The sequence below is a fragment of the Microtus pennsylvanicus genome, chromosome Y, assembly GCF_037038515.1.
Source record: "Microtus pennsylvanicus isolate mMicPen1 chromosome Y, mMicPen1.hap1, whole genome shotgun sequence".
Lineage (NCBI taxonomy): Eukaryota > Metazoa > Chordata > Mammalia > Rodentia > Cricetidae > Microtus > Microtus pennsylvanicus.
The window spans coordinates 40,177,096-40,190,932 of NC_134602.1; the positions used below are offsets into that span (position 1 = coordinate 40,177,096).

Here is a 13,837-nt window from a genome sequence, read left to right on the forward strand (position 1 = left end):
CATAAATCCTGCTTTGTTTTGAGGCATGTATTTCTGTGATGCCCCATCCACCAAACACAATCCATCATTGACCAAATAACACAACATGTTAACAAATTTTTATTCTTTGAGAAAGAATAATCCATTGGAAAAGATACCAGGATTCATAGAAGACCTGAGGTATCTCTGAAAAAACACATTCCCAAAGAGAGAATTTAGTGTGCCCCTCAAAATTTGAGAATTTCACTTTAACAGATCTTCACCAAATCATAGGCATAGATATGGAAGTCATTATCAAACTTGATGAAATATACAGAAGGTTTGTTGGGAACTTGGCAAATAATTTTACCTATCTCTTGGGTTCCATCTTTTTTGTTGTACTGCACTCTTTTGCCCTCCAAGGAATCCCTGCCTAATTCCAAAGTCACCTCTACTGGAGGACATTCAGGCGTGAGGTGGAGGTTGCCTTCAATGGAATCATCATGATGGTGGTAAAGGTACAGGACCGGATCATTCTCGTTGACAATGTAGAAACAGGTCGTTATGGTCTGCACCTCATCTGGGACCACGCCACTCCACTCTTCCTTAGAGCCTGGCATGATGTGGAGGTTGCCTTCCAGGTAGTCATCCAGGAGGTGGTAAATGTACAAGACCGGATCTTTCTTGTAGGTAATATAAAACCAGGTCTTCATGATTGGCACCTCTTCTAGGACCATCCTGTTCCAGTCATTCTTAGAGCCATTTGTGTCCATGAATGTATGTTTCACTGCTCTGCCAACTATGGTGTTTGAGAGATGAGTGTCTGTCACCTGAGGAAATGGCACATTATTAGGCAGGATCTTCAGGTTTAAAATCCTTTCATCACTATGAAGCTCCAAGCCATAGACACAATCAATCCCATCATATTTCAACAAATAGAGAGAGGGATATGTTGGCAGTTGATCTAGAATGATGGCTTTCCAATGGGTGACTGGTTCATTGGCTTCCTTCCAGCCATGAGAAATTCTGCGGCCAACAATATTCTCCAGGGTCTCAAAAGGCTTACTAAGTTTTTGCTTCTGGAGCGATGGCCCATTCTTCTTCTGGAGATGTGGCATGCAACTCATACTAAGAGGCATCTTCATCATGGCGGGAGACTTTCTGAGATAGGCCACAGCAATCCTGTTCCACTGTCTTGGCTCTGTTTCTGTGCTTGGGCTTCATAGCTGCCAATCTCTGCATAGGAAGAACTCTTCAGTTTAAATCAGACACAAAGTGGTTTCCTCCACCATAAGTGCCTGCAAGGATAAGGTGAGCATGTGAGGTCAAGGCTGTTTTTAGGAATAACTTTCGAGCAGGTGAAAAAGGCAGGGCTGAATAGATTTGGATACCTAATTGGAATATGTTCTTAAGAAATTAATAGGAAAATTATCAAACTCTTGTCTACAGCTCAGTATATGTGTATCAGAGACATATTCCTGCTGCAAAATGCAATTGACCTCTACTGAGAAACCTACTTCCTGACTTACTATATCAATGAGAGAGGAAGCTATGCCTATACCTAAAGTGAGAAAGAAATATCTGAACAGATGGCAATGAATTCAAAGAGCAGCCACTCCTCTCCTTACCACTCAAGCTACTGGTTAGTTGGCTGATCTATAACCACCTGCCCAAGGTCATGGCACTCCAGTCCACTGGTTCTCTCTAATGTGTCTCCTGATCCAGATCCAGGTTGATTACATAAAGATATTCTGTATCTTCATTAGAGAAGTGAGTACTGTGAGTCAAACTGCCAAAAGAAAGAAACATTAATCTGTGCAACAGCACCTATTAGAAATAATTATCTTTTAAAACAAATATGGACAAAGAGGATCTTTGCCATTTAAGTGGACTGAGAAATTGGACATTTTTAGCAAAGATAGAGTGGGGAGAATACCTGACATTAACTGTCCCCAGCTATCAAATATAGGAGCTGTTAACGACATAAATTTTGGACCCAGAGCAGATTTGAAAGAAACCATTCTTTGACTACAGAGGTCCTAGTTGCTTCCTAAACATATTTACCAAAAGAAAATATCTTGGCTCTCTAGATTCCAACTTCTGGAAATTCAGTTGAACAGTTGTGGAGCCCAAGAGCTGAACTGACCTCCTCAGCCACCGTGAAGATAGTAAGCCCACCTTCACAGAAGACTAGTGCTTCATGTGGAACAGAGTTGCCACCCCCAACCAAAGCTTTGTGACATCATCAAGGCTCTACTTATGTCATAAAACTCCTCCTAGCCAGGTTTCTTCCCTACTAACCCCCAGAAATATCCAGCATACAGGTCCTAAAATGCTGCTCATACAGCCCCATGAAGACCCAAAATAAAAACCCCAATCTTCTTCCCAATTACTTGAGTCATATTTAACAAGCAACTCAACCCCTTTATGTGTTTTTTTTTTTCTGTAAAATAATTTTTGGTCTGAGTCAACAACTCACATGAATGTTTTTTTTTCCTAGCTCCAATGTCCTGATTGGTTATTTTCTATTGATTTTTCCATTACTTCATAATAATAATTATCAAACTTTCCACTTCTCTTCCTCCTCCCACATTCTTCTTGCTCCGCAAATAAACCTCTCCACTCAAACACCAGTCCAAATAGAGGGCAGGGTACTTTGAGCTGTGGGAAGTCCAAGCCCACCCTTCATCCATCCAGATTTAGCAAGGTATGCATCCACAAAAAATATGATCACAAAAAGCCAGTGTATGATATGCACACAATTGCAAGTGCCATTATCTTTGGCTTCTCCGTCTGCCCCAATTGTCAGCCACATTCAGAGCTTCCAGTTTGATCCCATGTTCTTTCATTCCCAGGTCACTGGATTAGTTGAAATCCCCTTAGTTCAGGCACAATGTCTCATAGTGTGGACCAAGCCCTTATATTCCTGACATCCTTGCTCTTTTTCTCCATCCATCTGCTCTTCCACTGGAGCTTGGAAGCTCCATCTAGTTTTCTGATTTTGACCCTGACTTGATCTCCATCATTTGCCAAACAAAAGTTCCATGGTGGTTTTCAAGATAGTCAGTCATCAGTCTGACTATGGGACAAGGCACACATAGTTCCTAGGGACATGTCACAGTGCGGTCAATTTCTCCTCCCTGCTTAAGTACCTAGAGAGGGTCACCCTATGGGCTTCTGAGAACCATTCGAGAGATATCGATCTTGACATCCCCAGAATGGCCCCATAAATTGAGATATCATCAGTGTATGTGCATTAACTTGTGTGTGTCTGTGTGTGTATTTAAAGCACAATAACAAATGGATTGTAATATTGAAGTTTCTTCTCATCTTGAGAAGAATATTTGCTACAGAAACACTCTCACAGTAATAGTGAGAGTGTAAACTATCTAAGAAAGGAGAAATAACTGGAGGAATCCCCCAGGAGTTAGGCTCAGTGTCCCAGGAATTACGCCCAATGAAAGTCAATGAACTCAGTGATGGAAGATAAAACCCAGCCTAAATAAAACCCTAAATCATTTAGGTGGAACATGAGATACTCTTACAACAGTTACAAGAGGTCTAAAATGCCTGGACTGGAACAAAAGGGGAACACAATGACGTGGAGCTGAGAGTGCATGGCAAAACTGATTGGATCTGGCAAAAATTATGTAAGCAAACCAAGGAAACCACCAGTGGGACAAAACCCTAAGAAATCTGTATGACAACATATCATGTTGAACATAATGAGATTTATAGACAAAGGAAAGATCTCAATTATGTCACTGTTACACAGGTGATGATGAACCAGTTCCATCGTAGAGTGACTCCCTGCTGTGTTTAAGATAACCTGTCAATTCTGTCTATTCAGTTACAAGGAAATTTGCATTAATTGCACCGATTAACTATCAGCATCATTTACTGCACAATCAAAGGCAAGGCAAAGAAATCATAGACATGTTGTTGAATGCTGATGATGTTATTGGGAATTTTGATGGGTTTTTTTCTTAAAGGGAAATCATCGGTGACTCTCATGCATGAAGCAGATCCTTTCTCTGTGATGTTTCCTGAATAGCCACTGAGATACCAGCCCATTGAGTTGTGGTCTCTCTCTCTTTTAAAAAGCAACTTCTACCTTCAGCTTGATCTCTTGCTTGAGCTTCCCTTCCGGCTACTAGGCTCCTTTTCTGATCCTGCAGAGGGCTTTTGTAAGGTGATGTGGGAGTGTCATATATCAATCTGTTGATTTCATTGGCTAAGCAATAAAGGAACTGCCTCGGCCCATTTCATTGGTTAGAAGATAGGTGGGAGGAGTAGACAGAACAGAATGCCAGGAGGAAGAGGAAGTGAGGTCAGACTCCGCAGCTCTGCTCTCTGGAGCAGACGCAGGAGAGACGCCATGCTACCTGCTCCAGGTAAGACGCACGCTATGAAGCTCCAACCCAGGATGGACTTAGGCTAGAATCTTCCCGGTAAGCGCACCTAGGGGCGCTACAAGATGATTAGAAATGGGCCAGAGCAGTGTTTAAAAGAATACAGTGTCCGTGTAATTATTTGGGGCATAAGCTAGCCGAGCCAGGCGGCTGGGGATTAGGGGACGCAACCCTGCCGCCGTCCATATTACTACAAATGGCGCCCAACGTGGGGCTCGAACCCACGACCCTGGGATTAAGAGTCCCATGCTCTACCGACTGAGCTAGCCGGGCCATTCGGCTGGGGATTTGGGGACGCAACCCTGCCGCCGTCCATATTACTACAAATGACGCCCAGACGTGTGGCTAACTGAGTCCACAGAAAGCCTGAGAAAGCTTAGAAAAGAATAGAGTAAAGCATGTTTCTTATGGCAATTTCTTGGGTCTGCTCTACTTGCTAGAGGCAAGCAAGCGCCTCATCTAAGAGAGGCTTCCTGACTCAGCTTCAGCTGCAAAGCCTGCAGCTCATTAAGAGGTCCTGCCACGAAACACTTAAACAGTGTTGACGAAAAGCTGAACGCATGTTTTTCGGTTTTCAGCCTTAGCAGGAAAAAAGCTGCGCTGTTTAAAAATGCCGGCTTTCTGGGCCATCCTGCCAGGGCAAACTCTGACTGTTTGAGGCAGGAGGGCCAGCTACCGAGAGAGGATTTGAGTGTTGTCTGTTGTAGCTTGCTGGCTGGCAGGGACCTTGAACCGCCATAGAGGTGTGGCTATAAACATGGCTGCAGCCTGTATATTCACCATGAGGCTGGAAAGCTAAGGAATGGACTGGATCTAGCTGGCAAAGCCATGCCTTTAGTCCTACGGAGATTGCTTGGCAAATTAAAGACTCACGTGGTCAGAAAAAGAGAGATATACAGTTAAAGAGAGATTCAAAGACAGAGAAAATTTCTGAATGGTTTAAAGTGTGTTAAAATATATGCAAGCTGAAAGTTGAAGTTCTTAAAGCAAAAAACAAAAAAAAAAAAGGAAGAGAGTTGTTGTGTGTACACACCTTTAATCCCAACACTTGGGAGGCAGAGGGAGATAGACCTCTGTGACTTCAAGGTGTGGTAGCACACGCCTTTAATCCCAGTGCCTAGAAGGCAGAGACAAACAGATCTCTGTGAGTTCAAGGTGTAGTAGCAAACACCTTTAATCCCAATGCCTGGGAGGCAGAGACAGGCGGATCTCTGAGAGTTCAAAGACAGCCTGGTCTACAGATGTGCGCTCAAAAAGCAAAAAGTTAACGTAGGAATGTCACAGCTTAGATTCTTAAGCGCCTAGTGATTTAAAGGCGCAAATCAAAAGTGCTCCTGGATAGTAAAAAATTGCAGATTCACAATAGGACAGATTCAGACCACTAAACGAGTCACACTGTTGGATGAATGTCCGTAGGCTTGGGAGAGAGAAGAAAAAGAATATAGAGAATAAAGTTAATGGTTTTAAAAAAAAAAAGGTAAAGTCTTTAAAGAGACAGAATAAAGTAAAGTGATAGAGTAAAAATAAGCCGCGTAAAGATGAAAAATTCACAGAGAGTCTGGATTCTTTGTATTATTGTGTTTTCTTTAAAATTTTTGACTGTGAAGGAGCTAAGTACAGAGAGACATTTCATTATATGGGCTGCCCAGTGGAACCAGAACGGATATCATGAGGGTATGATATCAGAATTTGGGTCTAAGGATATGATGCTTTGGAGAGAGTCTTCTTTTGTTTTCACAGAGGACCAGACCCTTTGGATTTCTTCTATCCCGATTTGGTTTGATAGACCACGACCTCCTGAAATATTCCTGTGAACGCCCTCAAAAAATTACGTCACTCAACTGCCAACTGAGATAAACCTGGCACACAGGTTACACCCTAAATGATCTGATTAACAGCGCCCCCATTCAGCAGGAAGCAGTTTGGAGAGAAAAAACTGCGCCCATGTTCCCAAATATAGTTTATAAAAATTCTTTTACATTTAAAGGGGGATATGATATAGACATGAATAATTTGCATTAGTATAGATTTTGCTTTATTGATAGAGATTTACGGTTAATTTTGTTATATGTATGAATGTTTCTGATGTAATTTTTACTTGATAACTGTTTTGTTATATGTAATTTTGCTATGTTAAGGTTGAAGCCTTCCTTTTTTTGTTTAAACAGAAAAAGTGGAAGTGATGTGGGAGTGTCATATATCAATCTGTTGATTTCATTGGCTAAGCAATAAAGGAACTGCCTCGGCCCATTTCATTGGTTAGATGATAGGTGGGAGGAGTAGACAGAACAGAATGCCAGGAGGAAGAGGAAGTGAGGTCAGACTCCGTAGCTCTGCTCTCCGGAGCAGACGCAGGAGAGACGCCATGCTACCTGCACCAGGGAAGACGCACGCTATGAAGCTCCAACCCAGGATGGAATTAGGCTAGAATCTTCCCGGTAAGCGCACCTAGGGGCGCTACACAGATGATTAGAAATGGGCCAGAGCAGTGTTTAAAAGAATACAGTGTCGGTGTAATTATTTGGGGCATAAGCTAGCCGAGCCAGGTGGCTGGGGAGTAGGGGACGCAACCCTGCCGCCGTCCATATTACTACAGTAAGGGATTGTGATCTCTAAGTTTTTCCCCTTTCAAGAACTAATCATTCTATTAATCAGAATTCTAAACTGCTGTGGGGGTTTGTTTGTGACTTATGCCTTCACATGTGATACAAGCGACCTGTGTGTATAGGGTCTTCTCTCTGTTCATGTGGGGAAGGCATGGCAGCAGGAGTAGATGGCTGCTCATTCTCTGTAAGGAAATCAGTAAACAGTGGGGACCAAGTACAAGGATGTCCTGAAATATTAAGTCTTGACCTTTCAAGGCCCCAAAGCCTCCAGCTAGGTTCAGGGTCACGACAATCTCCAAAACCCACCGAGCATGAAGTATTCAGAACCAGAAGCCTGTGTGTGCCATATCACGTAAATCCATCGTGAGTACACCAATCTGTTTTTTTTTTTTAATTCTAAATTATTTTGTCCCATCAGAACGATCTATATTACCAATTAACCAAATTTGCTGCATCTTTGGTGTCCTAGAATTGCTTTAAATTGTTGCTGGGACAGTCTTACACACCTTCCTGTGCTGTTATGAGACCTTAAGGGGACAGCACTTATTTCAGAAATCAAAGGCAGTTGGGTTCAATCCTATGGTTAGCTGTTAGCTAGACACTGGAAGGATGGATTTGACTAAGAAAGGGAGACAGCATACATGGAGGCAGGTAACCTTTCCTTTGCAAAATGACCCATTTTGAGGCCTTATTTCAGGCTCTTCTATTCTCCTAATCTTGGTTTTTTTATTAGTTTAGGAGAAGAATTAAAACTCCATTTACAGTATCTGTGAACCTGAATGAGTTAAGTATGTGTGACCAACTTGATGTCTGCCTGTCTGTCAACAGGGCCAGAGTTCAGGGGCATCTAATGCATAGCACAGGAATGTCAGCCATCAATCTCTGGTCCACCTAACTCTACAGCATTAGAGTTGTCATGGTTGCTCATCTGATCTTCCTCATATGATCTCCATCCACAGAGATGTCAGAAAAATCCTCCCCTGAGAGTGCAAGTTCTTTACAAATGAAAGATTATACAACAGAAGACACATGGGAGATTTCTATGGACAAGCTTTTGAAAGGATAAAGTGACAGAAGAAGTTTATTGATTAATTAAAGAAAGAATACACTTCAGCTGATAGGTTAGAACATAGGTAGGTGGAGTAAACAAAATAGAATGCCGGGAGGAAGAGGTAGTGAGCTCAGAGAAGCCATGCTCCCCTCTCCCCGGCAGATGCCATAGCTCTGCTCTCTGAGGCAGATGTCGATGCAGCCAGCCACCATGTCAGACATGCTGAATTTTTCCTGGTAAGTGCACCTCGTTATACTACACTGATTCTTAGAAATGGGATAAAATGCTGAATCTAATGGGCCAGCAGTGTTTAAAAGAATACAGTTTTTATGTATTTATTTCTGGCATAACCTTCATGCGGCCGTGGGCTGGGGACACAGCCTCGCTGCTCAAATAACTACAGAATGGCTTGCAGCCTTGTGGGCAACTGAATCCACTGAAAGCCTGAGAAATCTTGGGAAAGAGTAAACCATGTTTTATTGGTAGCAGCGATTTCTCGGTCTGCTCTGCTTGCTAGAAGAAAGCAAGGGCTCTCATCTAAAAGAGGCTTGCTGACTCAGCTTCACCTGCAAAACCCTGCAGCCCTTAAGAGGTCCTGCCACAAAACATTTAAATGGTGTTGATAAAAGCCAACTGAATGCTTGTATGTTTTCAGCAGTAGCAGGAAAACAAACTGTGTTGTTTTAAAATGCCGGCTTTCTGGGCCATCCTGCCTGGGCAAACTCTGACTGTTTGAGGAAGGAGGGCCAGCTAGAGAAAGAGGGCTTGAGTGTTGTCTGTTGCAGCCTCTTTGATGGCAAGGACCTTGAAACACTGTAGACTTGTGGCACTGAATCGGCTCTGTTCGGTACCTCAGCCACAAGGTTGGGATGGCAGAAAGCTAAGGAATGGGCTACATCTGGCCAGCAAAGCCACGGCTTTAGTCCTACTGAGATTGCTTGGTAAATGAAAGACTCATGTGGTCAGAAAAACAGAGAGAGAAATAGAGTAAAGAGAGATTCAAAGACAAAGAAAATTTTTAAATGATTTACAGTGTGTTAAAAATATGTGCAGGCTAAAATTTGAAGTTCTTAAAGTTAAAAAAAGGAAGAGAGTTGTTGGGTGTGGTAGGACACACCTGTAAACCCAACACATGGGAGGCAGAGGGAGATTGACCTCCGTACCTTTAAGGTGAGGTAGCACACACCTTTAATCCCAGTGCCTTGAAGGCAGAGACAAACAGATCTTTGTGAGTTCAATGTGTAGTAGCATACATCTTTATTCCCAATGCCTGAAAGGCAGAGAGAGGCAGATCTCTGAGACTTCAAGGACAGACAGGTATACAGAGTTATTCCAGGTCAAAGATACAGAGAACCTGTCTCAAAAGGCAAAAAATAAAAAGGAAAAATAAACAAAATAGAGGTTAAATTGAAGTGCACAAAGATGGAAAATTCAAGGCGAATTTTGATATTGTATGCTATTATGCTCTTTTTGAATCATTTGAATTTTGAGGCAGTAGCAATAGCTGCTAAAAGATGTTTCTTTATAAAAGCTGCTGAAATAATCCAACATAGATATTTTGAAAATGCCTTGACTTTGAAATTTTGATCTAAAGACATGATGCTTTGGAAAGGAGTTTCTATTTTGTTTTCACAGAGGGTGATAGTCTGTGGATGCCTCTATCCTAATATGGTAGGATGGACCAAGCCCTACTTAAAGGTTGCAGTGAACACCTTTAAAAATTTGCTTCGCTCAACTGCCAACTGAGATAAATCAATAATGATGCCACCATTCAGCAGGAAGCATTTTGGAGAGAAAAAACTGCACCCACGTTCCCAAATATGGCTTATAAAAGTTCTTTTACATTTAAAGTGGGATGTGATATAGATATGAATATTTGCATTTGTATAGATTTTGCTTTACTGATAGAGATTTTAGGTCAATTTTGTTATATGTATATGCATTTTTGATTTTAATTAAGGTATTGTGATAGTGTAGTTCATTTAAAAGTATAATGTATATAGGTTATTAATGGATAATCATTAATAATAGTCAAGTTTGTAGTCATGTTAGTTAGATTTTCTAGCTACATATATATATATATATATATATATATATATATATATACATTTCAGTTAGATAGGCATTATTCATATCTCTCTAGACTACAAAATAGGCTATTTAATGTTTTAGTACCTTAGGGTTTTTCATGACAGTGAGACACTCTACACTTGACAGCACATATCTACTTCAGGAAGAAGATGGGCATCAAAGAGGATCCTTATGGAGTTTGAAAGCCATTTGGGGAAGAAACTGCTCTTGCCTGGATTGTTGCATAAACTGTACACAGAAAACACTCAGAGAGAGGACTACTGAACTTGCCTAAAGGTGAGATGATCTTTTCGTGTTCCTGATTCAGGAAAGGGTCAGCAAAACATTCTTCAAGACAAGCAGATAGTGACTGCCTTTGAAATTTCCTGCTTCATGGAAATGTCTGCTGGAAACTATGGGCCTGTAGGCTGAGGATGGAAACACCAACGGTACAGAGGAACTTTGGGTGACTGTCCAGGCAGCGAGATGTCTCTGTCATTTCTAGAGTTTGAAAATGGCTTACTTTTTGTTTGCTTAGGTAATACTGTATTATTCTGGAGTCTCTGATGGAGTTGAAGAATAGATAGACAGTTATAGTTTTCCATTGTTATGATAAAAGATAAAATAGATATAAATATTGTAACTGTAATTCTTGCTTGATAACTGTTTTATTATATGTAATTTTGCTATGTTAAAGTTAAAGATTCCGTTCTTGTTTAAACAGAAATAGGAGTAATGATGGAGTATAGGTCATTGGTTAATTAAATAAAGAAACTGTTTGGCCTGAAAGGTTAGAACATAGGTGGGTGGAATAAACATAAGAGAATGCTGGGAGGAATAGGAATTGAGCTTAGAGATGCTATGCACCTCTCCCATGGGCAGAAATGGTAGCACTGCACTCTGAGGCAGATGGCGATACAGCCAGCCACCAGGTCAGACATGCTAAATCTTTCCTTCTAAGCGCACCTCGTGCTGCAACATACATTATTAGACATGGGTTAAGAGGCTGAAAATAATGGGGCAGGCAGTGTTGAAATTAATAGTTTTGTGTTGTTATTTCGGAGCATAACCTTACAAGGCGGCCCCATGGGGATGCAGCCCTGCTGCTCAAATTTCTACAATCAAGGGGGACATGGAAGAAGGGAAGAAAGAAGAGAGAGAGACAGGGAAGAATGGATGAATTCAATCATTCCTTGGAAAAATGAGTGAACCAATGAATGAGGAGACCTAGTAGGAAAAAATGTGCTGCATTCCCTCAGAGAGTCAGGTCAAATTAAGGATTGACAAGGTTTTCCACTAAGGAGGAGGCTTATTCCATTTTACCTTCTTTGTGCTCCAGGCCCACCCACAAGAGTGATGATGAGGACAGGGAGAAGAAGAGGAGAGGGTGTACCAGAATTCCCTGGTACAATTTCTCACCCAAATTGTAGCCAAATCACCTGACCTGGGACAGCTGATCTACATGCTGGACCCTAACTCCCAGTTTGACAACTCTAACATTTTAACCAAGTTTGTGAAGATGAAGGAACCAAAAATAGCCCAGTTACAGGATGGCAGGTTCCTTACAGGATGGGAGTCAGACATCAGTACCATACTGGTATTTGGCGGTTTGATGGGTGTGTGGGGTCTTTGCCAGACTCCACCTAGCATCATGGATTCCCTACTTTACTGATATTATGGGGTTCGGTGCATTCATCATATGTGTGCATGTCACACACTAGTGGGCATCATATGTACATGTTTATCCTGTGTGTGGGTGAGTGTGTTCATGAGTTTTATAGCCCAAGTCCTACAGAACATGATCAATGAAAGGGAAAACTGTTTTCCAGATATGGCAGGGCAATTATTTAAATGAACTGACAAGGGTTGGATGGCATGGATAAGACCTATGAGAGTTCAAGGCATACCGAATCCAGGCATGACAAAGTAGGTGGCAGACAGAATTCTGGCAAAACTAAGTAGGTAGCTTGATGTCCAACTTACTGGAGAAGAGCAACTGAGCGGAGACACTTTTCACTAAGCATCATGCTCTAGTGGAGATCAAACATCCTTTGACTTACAGCCAGTACGAATTAAACCATTCATCAAATGAAACCTAATTTTCTCTGATTTTGAGTATACATTTGTGTCCCTTCCTGATTAATCTACTCTTTATCCTCTTAAGTCCCAATACCTCACGCTGATATCGGTCACATCTTTCCATTAGACATGGTTTTCCCTCAAGCTTCATACCGCCCCGAGATCATACAACTTTTTGTCCCCTCTCCACTGCTTCCTTGACAGCCATCTTGTCCTTTACCACACCACGCATCCCCAGTCCTTTACTCCCCAAGGGGAAAAGACCATAAATCCTGCTTTGTTCTGAGGCATGTATTTCTGTGATGCCCCATCCACCAAACACAATCCATCATTGACCAAATAACACAACATGTTAACAAATTTTTATTCTTTGAGAAAGAATAATCCATTGGAAAAGATACCAGGATTCATAGAAGACCTGAGGTATCTCTGAAAAAACACATTCCCAAAGAGAGAATTAAGTCTGCCCCTCAAAATTTGAGAATTTCACTTTAACAGATCTTCACCAAATCATAGACATAGATATGGAAGTCATTATCAAACTTGATGAAATACACAGAATGTTTGTTGGGAACTTGGCAAATAATTTTACCTATCTCTTGGGTTCCATCTTTTTTGTTGTACTGCACTCTTTTGCCCTCCAAGGAATCCCTGCCTAATTCCAAAGTCACCTCTACTGGAGGACATTCAGGCGTGATGTGGAGGTTGCCTTCAATGGAATCATCATGATGGTGGTAAAGGTACAGGACCGGATCATTCTCGTTGACAATGTAGAAACAGGTCGTTATGGCCTGCACCTCACCTGGGACCACGCCACTCCACTCTTCCTTAGAGCCTGGCATGATGTGGAGGTTGCCTTCCAGGTAGTCATTCAGGAGGTGGTAAATATACAAGTCCGGATCTTTCTTGTAGGTAATATAAAACCAGGTCTTCATGATTGGCACCTCTTCTAGGACCATCCCGTTCCAGTCATTCTTAGAGCCATTTGTGCCCATGAATGTATGTTTCACTGCTCTGCCAACTATGGTGTTTGAGAGATGAGTGTCTGTCACCTGAGGAAATGGCACATTATTAGGCAGGATCTTCAGGTTTAAAATCCTTTCATCATTATGATGCTCCAAGCCATAGACACAATCAATCCCATCATATTTCAACAAATAGAGAGAGGGATATGTTGGCAGTTGATCTAGAATGATGGCTTTCCAATGGGTGACTGGTTCATTGGCTTCCTTCCAGCCATGAGAAATTCTGCGGCCAACAATATTCTCCAGGGCCTCAAAAGGCTTACTAAGTTTTTGCTTCTGGAGCGATGGCCCATTCTTCTTCTGGAGATGTGGCATGCAACTCATACTAAGAGGCATCTTCATCATGGCGGGAGACTTTCTGAGATAGGCCACAGCACTCCTGTTCCACTGTCTCTTGGCTCTGTTTCTGTGCTTGGGCTTCATAGCTGCCAATCTCTGCATAGGAAGAACTCTTCAGTTTAAATCAGACACAAAGTGGTTTCCTCCACCATAAGTGCCTGCAAGGATAAGAAGGTGAGGATGTGAGGTCAAGGCTCTTTTTAGGAATAACTTTGGAGCAGGTGAAAAGGGCAGGGCTGAATAGATTTGGATACCTAAATGTAATATGTTCTTAAGAAATTAATAGGAAAATTATCA

The 13,837-nt window shown here is 41.8% G+C and overlaps 1 non-coding gene across 1 annotated transcript; it reads right to left on the minus strand.

Moving 5' to 3' along the window:
- Nucleotides 1-4,570: 4,570 nt before the first annotated feature.
- On the minus strand, nt 4,571-4,643 carry Trnak-cuu (transfer RNA lysine (anticodon CUU)). Its single transcript has one exon. It is a non-coding gene; the product is annotated as a tRNA-Lys (tRNA).
- Nucleotides 4,644-13,837: the final 9,194 nt, after the last annotated feature.